The 12,937-nt window shown below is 42.5% G+C and overlaps 1 protein-coding gene across 16 annotated transcripts in view; it reads left to right on the forward strand.

Annotated features, from left to right (window-relative positions):
* The first annotated feature begins 2,209 nt into the window (after positions 1 to 2,209).
* NCOA3 (nuclear receptor coactivator 3) overlaps positions 2,210 to 12,937 on the forward strand; it is an 88,677-nt gene continuing 77,949 nt past the window's right edge. For 12 of the 16 annotated variants that reach the window (XR_015702878.1, XM_087749458.1, XM_087749456.1 and 9 more), the window contains exon 1: positions 2,210 to 2,349. The gene's annotated coding sequence lies outside the window, so the exon portion shown is untranslated. Of the gene's footprint in view, positions 2,350 to 2,490; positions 2,940 to 12,937 lie in introns of those variants that run through there. The other 4 variants (XM_087749457.1, XM_087749463.1, XM_087749459.1 and 1 more) reach the window with 3 other exon arrangements.

Below are 12,937 nucleotides of genomic sequence, written 5' to 3' on the forward strand. Positions count from 1 at the left end.
TTTCTGTAGTGTGTCACTTATCAAGGACAAATGAAGACACTTTATGACTGTATCCTTTGTTACATAAAGTCAGAGCTAACTTTGAAGTTTTCTGTTTATAATTGCTGTAACAGAAACCAAAGGTTAAAGGGGGGAAAAAAAGATACTCAATATTTGTACTCTGACACTTGAAGGTCTGTATCAGTCTTGAGTCTAAGGTGTCACAGGCGCAATGTAAGTACAGTGTGAAGACCTTATGGTCTAAATGGAAGAAATAATAACATCAGTTTGCTCAAATACAAAAAACTACAACATAACTAAACTCCAGCCTTTCATTAACCTGTTCCTCCCTGCATACCTCCTTTGGTTTTCCCCTGATAAATGCTCTGTTATAATTCATAGTGGAAGACGAGAACAGCCTGCAGAAAAAGATCACCTGGAACGGAAGAAGTGGAATTGTTAAACGGCAGACCTCACGCTTTCAGGAAATGCAACAGGACCTCATCCCTCTTAAGGCACCCTAACAATGTGAACTCTTTTCTGTTGTGATGATGTGAATCTGTCTCTACCAGCTGGTTAAATCTGAGTTCATGAGTACAAACAGCCATTTAGAATTGGTAAGTTCTTGTGTAGTGTAACTGCAAGGTAAAATCTAAGGTGGAGCTTGTTTTTCCAGAACTGATTTGAATTGCTTTTATTTCTGGATTTTTTTGGTTTGTAGTGCTCGTTTCAGAGGTAGCCGGAGGCTCATATTGTACCAGTAACTCGCTCATAGGTGCCCAGCACTAGTTTGACGTATCTTTTTTTTATTTGGGAATTACTGGAAGGTGTACTTAATGGCTTTACTTGTCTGTCCATCTTGAGTACGAATTGTGGCTACGGTCCTGTAATGAGCTCTGTATGAATAGCTTGGCAGGACTTAAGTCCATGCATTTTCATTATTTCACACTTTATAAATTTTCAAAATAAAAAGAGCATTTTTATATGGTTGCTTTACGAGTAACTAAAACAGAGGCATACTGTGTTCTCCATGCACCCTGTTTTAATCTGCAAAGTTTTAACTACTTGGTCTAAAAAAGTTTAGGAAAATAGTATTTATGCAAGCAAACTGTGCCATAGGAAGGTGTGCTGGTTTTGGCTGGGATAGAGTCAGTTTTCTTCACAGTAGCTACTATGGGTCGATGGTTTGGATTTGTGCGGGTAACAGTGTTGATAACCCAGGGATGGTTTGGTTCCTGCTGAGCAGCGCTTGCACAGAGTCAAGGCCTTTTCTGCTCCCCACCCCACCCCAGCAGCGAGGAGGCTGGGGGGCACAGGGAGCTGGGAGGGGACACGGCCGGGACAGCTGCCCCCAGTGACCACAGCACTGTCCCACACCGAATAAAGCTGGGGGAAGAAGGGGAGACGTTTGCAGCAATGGTGTTTGTCTTCCCAAGTCACCGCTATGCATGATGGAGCCCTGCTTTCCTGGCGATGGCTGCACACCTGCCTGCCGATGGGAAGCAGGGAGTGAATTCCTTGTTTTGCTTTGCTTGCGTGTGTGGCTTTTGCTTTGTTTATTAAACTCCCTTTATCTCGACCCACAACTTCTCTCCCTCTTACTCTTCCGCCCCTCTCCCCATCCCGGCGGGGGAGCCAGGGCAGCGGTGCCAGCCTGAGCCCCGTCCTCCGCAGCCCGGCCTGGTGTTTCTGCAGCGGGCAAGCGAACTGCTGGGGTGAGTTAGGGTGAGAACCATCCTTGACACACACCCGAGGCAGAGAGGAACTGAAGGGATTTATGTCCTTTTTCACTTTTATCCCAATCTGTTTGCATTTCACTAAACATTCACTTCAAGAGACTGTTTATTGAAATGAAAAAAAAAGGTGCGGCAAATGCTCCACCAGCATTATTTAGCTGCAACTTCCACCCCAGTGTTGTGACTGAGGCCCGTGCGCAGGGCTGACCCCTTGCTGTATTTTAATTCTTCGTGCCTATAAAATGCTCCTTATTCACCACCGCGTTGCTGTGAGAAATGACCGACCCGGGCCTCCCCGCCCCCCGCCCGGCCTCCCCGCGGGAGAGGGGACCCCGCCGCCCCCCGCGCGGCCGCCGAGCAGGCGCCAGGCCCGGCCCCGGCCCAGGGCGGCGGCTGGAGGAAGGGGCGGCGGCCGCGGGAGCCCCGGCGCCTACTACCGGTACCGTGGTGCCCCGCGCGGGGGGGGCGGGGCCGGTACTACAGGCCCCACAGTGCCCCGCGCCGCCCGGCGGCTCCGCTCGGGGCGGCTGGTTCCTATTTAAATCCAGGCAGCGAGGAAAATGGCGGCGAGAGGCTGAGTGTGGGGGAGACGGGGAGAGAAGGAGACGTAGCTGAGCTTTGGCTCCTTTCCCAGGTGAGTGGGGTTTGGAGGGAGGGAGGGAGGAGGGGAGGGAGGAGAGGCGCCGTTCTGGTTCCCCTGCTTGCGGCGCTGGGGTGGGACCGGGATGGGGGAGGGCGGGCTGCCCCTCGCCGGGGAAGGGAGCAGCTCGGGGCTGGCCCTCAGGGGCGGCTCTCCCCTCTCCTCTCCCTCTCGGCCCCCTCCGCAACATGGACGTGTTTCCCTGAGGGGAGGAGGAGGGGGAGCAGCGCCGGGGCTGGGGATGCGCGGCTTCCCGGGGCGGTCTGCGAGCGCCCTGCCCCCGGCTCGCCGCTGGGACTCGGGCGCCGGGCGCCGGTAGCGGGGCCGTTCCTGAGGGGGGGACGGCGAGAAGCGGGCGAGCCTGGGTGGGGGCTCCGCGCCTCAGGGCGAGAGACCCGGGCTCGCCGTGGGTCCGCCGCCAGGACCGCCCGACCCCCCGCTGCCCCGCCGGCGCAGGGCGGGTGCGTGGGTGAAAGACCTGGGCCAGGATGGCCCCGTCCGCCGTTCGCGGGGCTGGTCTGGCGCTGAGGCGGTCCCGGAGCCCTCGTTACCTGCCTTCGCCTCCCGATCATCCTGTAGCCTCGGTAAGTTTCGGAGGTCTCTTGTCTCCTCGTTCCTGGTAACAGGGAAAGGGATGAGAAACACTGCAAGTAAAAGGTTGATTTCCATGCCTCTTATCCATTTCTGCCTCGTAGCTGCAATGAAACCGCTGTTGAGGCACGGAGATGAGATATCCCCCCCCCCCGGTCCCATACGACTGTAGGTGTTGGTGATTCGGGGGTATACGTGGGGTGGTGCGGGTGGGGGTGTTGTCTGAGGCTGACATAATTCCCAGAGTCCTCTTTGTCGGGTTCTAAAGTTGGTTCTGTTTCTGGTTTCTGCTCCTACTCTTAAGCAGTCAGGTTTTCTTTGAAAAGAGAAGCTTCCCGCTTCGTCAGCTCATCCAGTGAACACAGTTTTAAATCAGTCTCTTTCATTCAGGCAGTATCTCCTTCCTCTTTAACCTGTTAAGAACAGAAATCTGATTCTGCCTTTAAATCTTTTATCTAAAAGTTAACAGAAAATATGATGTTGGATTTTATCTGGGATAACATGACAAAACCGAAGCAAATCTGGAAGTGTGAGAGAGAGTAATGTCTAGCTATATAGTATCTATAATACAGTTAAAATGGACACTTATGATAGAATTTTAAGCTTATTTTCACTATTATAAATATTTTCTCGTGAAATATTTCCAACTGATAATGAGCTGCTACACAGGAGACAAAGATGTGTGTGTTCTAAATACAAATACAAGATAGGTTCATAGTAACAAATAGTATTTGAGTGAAAGCCTCAGCATAAGAGCTTGGGTTTAGAGGCAACAGACAAAATTGTCGGTTGGGTGGTGTGGGGTTTTTTTGGGTTGTTTTTGTTTTTGTTTTTGTTTTTTTCACTCGACTGTACATGATAACATACAGTAACTGTATTTACTGCTAGCAGTTGTTGTAATGGGCTGTTTAACTGACTGTTGTTCAGAATTTCATTCAACTCTGTTACTACTACTATTTTTTAGTAGTAGTAGTACCAATGGATTTGCTGCTGTGATATGAAGATAGGGGTTGGGGGATAGGGGAAGGGATAGCAGACAGCATAAACCCAGTATTCAACCTCGCTTTAAGTACCTCTCCTGATGACAGTGTGCTGTTTCCAGTCTGCTTTTATTTGGCATATGAGTTTTGTGGGGTTTGGGTGTTGGGTTGTTTGGTTTTTTTTAATTCTTCATTTGAAATCCTTGTTCATCCTGGCTTTGGATTTATTAACTTGGAAGTTTGCATTGTCTGCTTATCAAATTTTTGCATAGTATCACTGAGACTAACGTATAGTTGAGACAAAATGCAGAGTGAGAAGGAAATCTGTTGTACAATAGAATGTTATCTTTTGATTATGGGCTTTTTTTTAATTAATAATGGACAAGAAATCACAGTCAAAACCTTCAAGATTAATTTCTGTGTTACAGTTGCATAGAAAATGGTGTTTGTTTTTTTTAAGAATACTGAGAAGGAAAGGGCGTCTTGGTTATATTTGTCTGCAAAATCAAGCCATTGGTAGCATGTAAAATGATATCGGACACTACAGTCTGACACTGGAGGTTGCTTCAACTCCTGCATTTAAATGAGCCTCCCTCGAAGAGGTGATATTGAATGACTGTACGATACAGGATATTCTGCATTATGTTCATGGAAGCTTTTTGATTATGAGTATTTAGAAATATCTTAAATATTATTCCGACTTGGTTTTATACTAAAAATGGAGGTGAGGGGGAGGGGAAGAACAGTATTCTTTATGCCAAGGATATGAGAGGGTGGTGAAGAATATCTAAACCTGAATGCTGGGGTAGCATGCCTGTGTGCTTTTTTTCTCTGGCTAGATCTATTGATGTTTCTAAATGTAGCGTATTAGGGAAGAGGTAACTGTGGAAGAATTTAACTGCTACTGTTTTAAATCTGCTATGGAATATATTTCTACTCTGCTTTTATATCCTGCATTTAGTTAAGAGAAGGTACATCTAATCCTTTTTTACCCTGTGTAAATGGGAGGTATACTTCAGATGGGCCCTATTACTTTAATAATACTTTTAATTTAATTGGTGACTTTTTTATTTTTAGTTGACAGTTATCAATAAGCTGATTGTCTTTGAAGTGGAACAAAATTAACTTGCCTCCAAAGTCAGTCTCATGAGGGATTTTGTCTTTCGTGTGCAACGTGTGAAATTATTGTCGGTGAGGTTTTATGCTTTTTAGATGTAGACACACATTTTTCGTTTATGTTGTCTAGAGCCAGCCCTATTTCTGAGATCGTACAGAGATAAGAAAAAGGCAGTTGCTTAAGACAGCATGCTATTTAAATGAGAGGGAGAGGAGAGCAAGGGGGCCACCGCTGGTTTTACTGCTCATTTTGCTTGTACCCTGGAAAGTCAGGCTTGTAACTGTTGATGATAAGTTTAGGATGTGGTGTATGTCTCTTACTTCTGAGGTTGTCTCTGCTTTTGCAATATACTGGAAGAGTGGAGGTGATAAGGTGAGCTCTACAGGTATCTATCTACCTTTAAATATTCCCTGACTCTGTGTGCTTTGTGTGTGTTGTGGTGTTTTTGGGTTTTTTTTGCTTTGGTTTGGTTTTGGTCGTGTCCCTGCCCCCCACTTTGTCACCTTCACTGTTAAATGTGAGCCTGTTCAGGTCAGGTGTAGTTAAACTGTTTGTCAAACATCCTTTCTTAGGTTATGGATCATTGCCCTGTTGGAAATTTTATTTTAAAGGCTCTCTTACTATCAAGTTAAGATCTTTTTTGAAGATTACAAACATGGATAGTGCCATGACTTGAAGTCTAAAACCATCCTAACTGCATTTTATGGATGAGATTGTTCTAGAAATCTGAGAATGCTGTAAAAGTTCTCCAGAAAATCATAGAATCATAGAATTGTCAAGGTTGGAAAAGACCCTTAAGATCATCGAGTCCAACTGTTGTAATTGGTAGGTCAGGGCAAGCAATTTTTCATCAAAGTTGTTACACGTGTGGCTAAGCTACATAGCAGTTTTGCCCTCATTTATCAGCTGCACCTGAAAATGGGGGAGGAGGGGGAAGAGGAGGGCTGCAGAACAATACGACTGTTACGCAGCTAGCCATAGTGACTAGCCCTGCAATAGCCTTGGCCGAGTATGAGATTTTTGTCACAAAGCCTGAACCCTTTACTGTTTCCACACTTCCATGCATGTCAGGATGTGTCAGAGCCATGGAAGGAGATAATCTAGTATCACAGATATACCCAGAAGGCTGTTTAGAGCCACATTTTCAAGGTAGGTTTGTATATGTAGTTGCATGGAATATTCTGTGTGTGACTTCTGAGTTATGAAGATCTTTTTTCCTCCTTCTGTTCTCTGCTGCATGGAATTGAGAAAATGAGTGTCTGCTTTTTCAAAGGCAACTCCGAAACAGGTTGCGTGGCTAAAAATGTTATCAATATAATGTGTTTCTCTTGGGTAGTTGTAGCCTAATGCTTCCCCCTGCTCCCCCCCTCCCCCCTTGGCAGTGGTGGGGGGGGACTGAGCGGAATAGGACAGAAAGAAAAGGCAGAAGTACCTTTTATCTCCCTGGTATTGGAGACTGTAAGGTTATTTAATGTATGGATGAAACCTGCTCTTTGGGATTTGCTTTGTTTGCCTAGAATCTCTACAGGGCTACGTGTGTCCTTTTTCTAGTGAACTTTTAGGTGAGGTGGAACAGAACGAGAGACGCTGTCTTTTGTGATTCTGGTAGCTTTCTCTCAGCAAACAGAAATGGCAAAAATGAAACTCTCGAGTATTTTATCATGAGGGCATACAAACGTGTTTTTGAACAACACTAAAAATATCCAAGAATGAAGAATGGACTGTGTTCCCTTCAACAAATACAGGTAGTTCTTAAATTGTTTCTAATGGAAATCCTTTCTAATCTCTTCAGCCTGGGTTTTACTATAGTTAGAAATAGATGCAGAAGAGCAGTTAGTGAACGTGGGAAAGGGAAGAAAAAATTATTCTAAGGGAAACCACCCAGCTTAGAAAAAAGCAAACCAAAATTTGTTGTCTAAAGACTATTTGCCAGTTGTCTTTGAAGAAAACAACTGGCAGATGAGGTGTTTGCCTACCACTGTTGGTGTACCAGTGTAGAATTAAGCAGATCAGCCTGTGCACTCAAAACAATTGTCAAAGACTTTCTTGAAAGCTTAGCCAGTTCACTTAATGTTAAGCGTTTCTTCTCAGTGCCAGTGTTTGTCTGGGTCATGTGTGCCACAGAACTGTAACGCACTACCTTTTTTTTTCCTAGGGCAACTGTAGCAAAACTGTTAATTCATATATTGCACTCCTTCCAAGTGTCTTGGAACAGCCGTTTATCTTTGTAGGTGATCATAAGCTAGACAAGACTTCAGTGTCACCACACTGTGCCTAGGGAAGCATCTCTCTCCCTGTTACCGAACCAGGCTGCAGGTATAGTTGTGATGATATCGTGTGATGCTGTATTAAATTAATGATTTCTTGGAGGCAAGAGGAGATCACCTTTATATGACCATAGATGTGTTAAATGTCCTTCCTTCTCTATACTCATTAACAGGTAATTTTGAACTTTAAAGGAAAAAATCTTTATTCCAGATCATATAGTATGCTTTTAGAAACAATTTAAATAGTATCAAATGCTTGTTGTCTTTACCTGATGAAGAGGGAGTATAAGAGCTTTAAGGCAAAGGATCTGTCATAATGCTTAACGTGAAACTTTTAAAAGTGCTTATTAGTGGCTTTTCTTCACAATGAAAGCTTTATGTTAAATATGTTGGCTCTATCATAAGTTTAACTCAATGCTTTCAGGTAATGCGTTAAAATACAAAATCTGCTGTCCCTTCTAGGCTTTCATAAATTAAGTCGTGCAACATCAAATCCCTGAGGAGGAGCTGGTGGAGATTTAAAAACCAACCAACCAACCAAAAACAACGCCCCCAGTTCTTGATTCTTTTAAAACCAATATGGAGGTTTTAAACTCTTGTTTTTCTAGAACGCTGGACTTGCATAACTGTTGTGACAAACTTGAGAATTAGTGTGTGTGTGTATATATATGTTTGGTTTTGATTTTTTTTTTAAGCTATAACTTGCTGATAATGTTCCCAGTCTACCAGATGGTGCAATACTAAAATCTGTTAGCAATGGGCTGCATGGTAAAATCAAGCAGACTTTCTTATCCCATGCTTTTCCGAACTGCACAAAGTGAGTAGGCAAATATATATACTTGTTCTGCAAGGACAACGCAAAGCCGGCTCGCTAGCACCAGCCACTGCAAAACTACTATTGTAGTTCTCTTATGCGCTGTTTTGGAGACTCATCTTTTTATTAAAGACTTAAAAGAACAAGAGCATAATCTTGGGAAGAAATGTGAAAAATAGTTGAAGTGTTTCTGATGTTTCGCTGTGCCAAAGAATGACTAAGCAATGGAAGCTTACAGTAGTGATGTATGGTTTGTTTTGTTGGTTTTTTTCTTCCATTTTGCTCATCTGAAAGCCTCTGAATCTTTGTTGTTCTGTGTCTTAAGCAGGTCTGTTACTGCTCTGAGCTCTAGCTAGAGCACAAGATACGAAGTGTTGTAGCATAGTAAGACTAAACAGCTATTTCTACCTTACATTGGCAAATGAGTAGTAAGCTCTAAGGGTGCTATTTTACTATTTACTTTATATGTAAATAAGTGAAATGTCCTAATGAGATTTTTGAAGTTATAAAATCTCTGGTATGTAGATGAGCTGCTTTCTTGGCTTGCATAAGCAATAGTTCACTTTTTTCTTTTAGACCTTATTCTTTTTAGAAGTCTCCCTTGAATATTGCTGTAGGTCTAGAAAGGAACCTTTCTAGGCTGCATGGCTTTAATGTTCTGTTGTTAGTTCCCATTGGCCAGATATTGATGAGCTGAGTCATTTATGTGTAGATAATGGTGTGAAGTCAAATCCAACTTCCAGTGCTGATTCAGCATGAAACATTTGGTTATAAAATCACTTATGAACAGACTTGCTCAAAGTACATCAGTCAGCTGGTTAACTGTTACATGAACGATCTTGGAAATCATAAATGTCTTTCAAATGCTTTCTTCGTTAGCATGAATCTGAGGAAATTAGTCTTCTGGGAAGTCTGTAATAGAATGCAGTTCGAAGTTGTTACACATGCACACCTAAGAACAGAAAGTGTAACAATTTGGTTGTATTGTTCTACATACTTTATTTTCTCTATGGTTACCTTATGTCTAATAACAGAATGCCCCAAAGTGACAGAACAGGTAATGGAGCAGGGAGTGGGCTGGGTGGCTTTTGTTGCTGTATCTGTTAATGGAAGGGTTAAGCAGAAGGCAGAAGTAAACAATTTACTTTCCTCCCCCCAAAAAGTGAAATGCACATTCTCGGGTATTTTGAGGAAACTTTTTATTGTTCAGAACAGTCAATTGAGAGAACTGTTTTGTGTCCTTTCTGCACCAGTCTGAAGAACTAAAACCTAAAGCAAAGGTAGCATTCCCCTGGTTTTGCCTTGCACGCTCAAATTGTAATTCTGACACCTCACTGATCGCCCTATGGAGTGTATTAACATCTTAACACTGCTGGTTTTGTCAAATCCCAAGTTGTGTTTTCATCGCGTTCTCTGGAGGCTAGTGAGTCCCAGGAAAAGGGAAACTTCTGTGCTGCATGCTTTTTGCTACTATATGTGTGTGAGCGGGTAGCAGCTAATGTAGTCTACTTGGATAAACTTTTTCTAAAACTTTTTACATAACTGTCAAGAGTGTACACATATGCGTGTGTCCTGGTTTTGGCTGGGTTAGAGTTAATTTTCTTCCTAGTAGCTCGTATAGTGCTTTGTTTTGGACTTCGTATGAGAATAATGTTGATAACACACTGATGTTTTAGTTGTTGCTAAGTAGTGCTTACACCAGTCAAGGACTTTTCAGCTTCCCATGCTCCACCAACTGAGAAGGCTGGAGATGCACAAGCTGGGAGGGAGCACAGCCAGGATAGCTGACGCAGACTGGCCACAGGGCTATTCCACACCGTACGACATCATGCTCGGCATATAAACTGGGGGAAAGCTGGCTGGGGAGCTGCTGCTCAGGGATGGGCTGGGTAGTAATTGGCGGGTGGTGAGCAATTGTATTGTGCATCACTTATTTGGTATATTCTGTTGTTGTTGTTGTTGTTATTATTGTTGTTGTTGTTATTATTATTATTATTATTATTATTATTATCCCTTCTTTGTCTGTCCTATTAAACTGTCTTTATCGCAACCCACAAATTTTACTTTCCCCCCCATCCCGCTGGGGGTGGGGAGTGAGTGAACGGCTGGGTGGTGTTTAGCTGCCTGCTGGGTTAAACCACGGCAGCATGCATGCGCGCACACGCAATCAGTGTTTGGAAGGGCTGTATTGTTTCTTGGAAGCTTATGCAAGAAGTAGTAGAGGTTCAAAAATTTGTTCCTTTTATTCACAATGGTGACTTTCAAATGGTTATCTGTTCTTAGCAGCTTACACGTGAAGGAGATGATTTAAAACAAAAATTTGCAACTTCTTTTTTGCCAGTGACCTGGATAGATTTTTTCAGACCTCTTCCCCTATAATAACTTTTTCTTCCCCATAAAGGCTGGGCTAAAGAGGTTAGACAGAAATAGGGAGTTATGGCTCGTGTTGCGCTTCCTTTTGTGCTCTGTCCCTCTTTGCTGCTGCAATGAAGTAAAGCAGACATAGCAGCATCTCTTGTTGGAGTACTCTCTTGGTTTTATCTTCTGTGGAAGCCTTTTTGATGTTCAGAGTGGGGATTTCTGGCTCAATGGACAGGCTTCAGCATGTGGCCTACTAGAGGACCACACTTTAGCTAATGCTGTTAGGTGTGCGTGGATTTTTAATCCTTTTAACCAGGACTCATAAAATACCATTTGCTTGGCTCAGTTATAACTCTTAAGTGCTGTAAGAGAGAATCCTTATCTCTTAACTACCTAAGAAGGAAGTTTAAAAATATTTGCTCTAAGTCAGACTCTGCTGTACTTCTCATTTAAGCATAATTTTGTAGTAGCTTTTTAAACAAGAAAATCTAAAAGAACAAATGGATTCAAGACATTTTAAAGGTATCTTATTCGGTTGCCTATCAGTCCGATGCTATGTGCTGGTGTGTGCGTTGTTCTTGCTTTGTAAATAACTTGCGTTTCCTTATTTGAAAGTTTTAGTTTCCCATTAAAATCTCTGAATGGAAAATAATGTTTTTAGGCAGTAATTGATAGAAACCCTTCTTAATCAGTATTTAAAATATTTATCTAGTCATAGATAGCTCTGAAGGCAACAAAAGCAAGAGTATTTTATCTGCAAATTGTTCTCTTGATTAAAATGGAACAAATTTTAGCACCTCTGTTAACCTAGAATATCCATTTGATCCCCCCTTAAGAGGAAGGGAGTTCTGTTGATGAGTGCACAGAAAACTGAAAAAAGAAAACATCTGCGGTGGCTGGAGTAGCTTTTGAATACTGGTGTACTACACCTGTGGGTTTTCTCTTGAAGCCACTAATCTTGGTGATGCGTGTTCGTAGCTCATAAACAAGACTTGTAGAGGTGAGGTGTAGAACTTACCAGACTTGGCTTGGCTGTGTTGGAGATCATAAGGGGGTGGTAGGGATGACAAGTGGGATCCAGTGAGATGTAAAATGAGTGGAGATTTGAGGAAATTCAAGGAGAGCCATCACTTGATGGGGACAGAATAGTTTGCATTGTCATCCACTGTATTTTCTGTTCAAGTGTACAGCTACAAGGTCGCTTTATCCTGAACTGCTTTGTCTTCTCTTACCCATCTGTCTGTAGGTGGACCTCAGATGACCTCTATCAAGAGATTAATAAGTAGTACGATAATCTTTCAGATTGGCCAAGTAATGCTTTTAGTACATGAACAAAGTTTTTTTTCCTCCCCCCCCGATTTTAGCACTGCTTTATATTGATGAAACTTTTGCTTAAACTAAAGATTCCATCTAGGCAGAAGTGTAAGGTTGTTTGAACTGTATACTTGAGAAAGCTTTTAAAAAATCTTTTAAAGCAGTGGAAATTTCCAGGCATCACCAGAAAAAAAAAAAAAAAAATTGAAGTTCTGGTCTAATAACTGCTTTGCAAGAAGAGAGAAATACGAAAAGGAACCGCAGACATTCTGGATGTCAGCCTGTGAAATTTTCCACTATTTCCTTTAATAACATGCAGGCATGCTTATATTGCTAGAATTTCAGTCAGAAGTCTAATTCTGACTGAAACTTCAAGCTACTCAGTGAGCAAATGCTGCCTGAAAATGAATTGTCAAGAAATACAGTTCTCGCTTGTAAGAATGTGCATAAACCACTCCCATGCTGGGTACCAACTATTGATTATATTAATCTTGCCTTCAATTTCTTGTTTTACAGTTTGTGTTAACTGTTACTAGGTGATCGCTGCCAGGTGACAATCCATCTTCTCTTGCTTCCGATAGTAATTCTAGACTAACATTTCCAATAAGGGCTGTATGTCGCTAAACTAGAAATCTTAATTGCCGTATCTTTGATACACTAAAGGAAGAAAGACATTAGGAAGCATATCCTGTTCTAATCATATTCTTTTGTAAAACAGTTAACTTTAAAACCTATTTAATGGTTGTTTATAAAATTATTGTAGCTTCAGATACATTGGTGAAAACCAAACTGAAGGGATCTACAGGTTCAACCTCATTTGCCTCCCTTGAAGCTCTTTTCTGTTTAAGTTGTTCTTGTTTACCAAAAGGCTCCCTGACCTTTCTCCAAGATCTAGAGGACTCTCTACTTTGAATGCGCCTTGTCTTTCTGTCACTACAGATATTTATTGTTGACTTATGCTCTTTTGGGTTAGGGCCTAAAGAATCCTTTATATAATGGGTTGAGGTTTTTTTGTTGTTTAAATGCTGGGGTGGGAACTAAGGTGGTATATTGTGCAAAAAGCAAGCAATATCACAACAAACTGACTTCTTTCCAGTATTAATTGAAAATATAAAACCAGAACCCTTCAAATGCATCC

The sequence above is a fragment of the Nipponia nippon genome, unplaced genomic scaffold (genome assembly GCF_047370975.1).
Source record: "Nipponia nippon isolate SJK-2023a ecotype South Korea unplaced genomic scaffold, ASM4737097v1 scaffold_13, whole genome shotgun sequence".
NCBI classification, from domain to species: Eukaryota; Metazoa; Chordata; class Aves; order Pelecaniformes; family Threskiornithidae; genus Nipponia; species Nipponia nippon.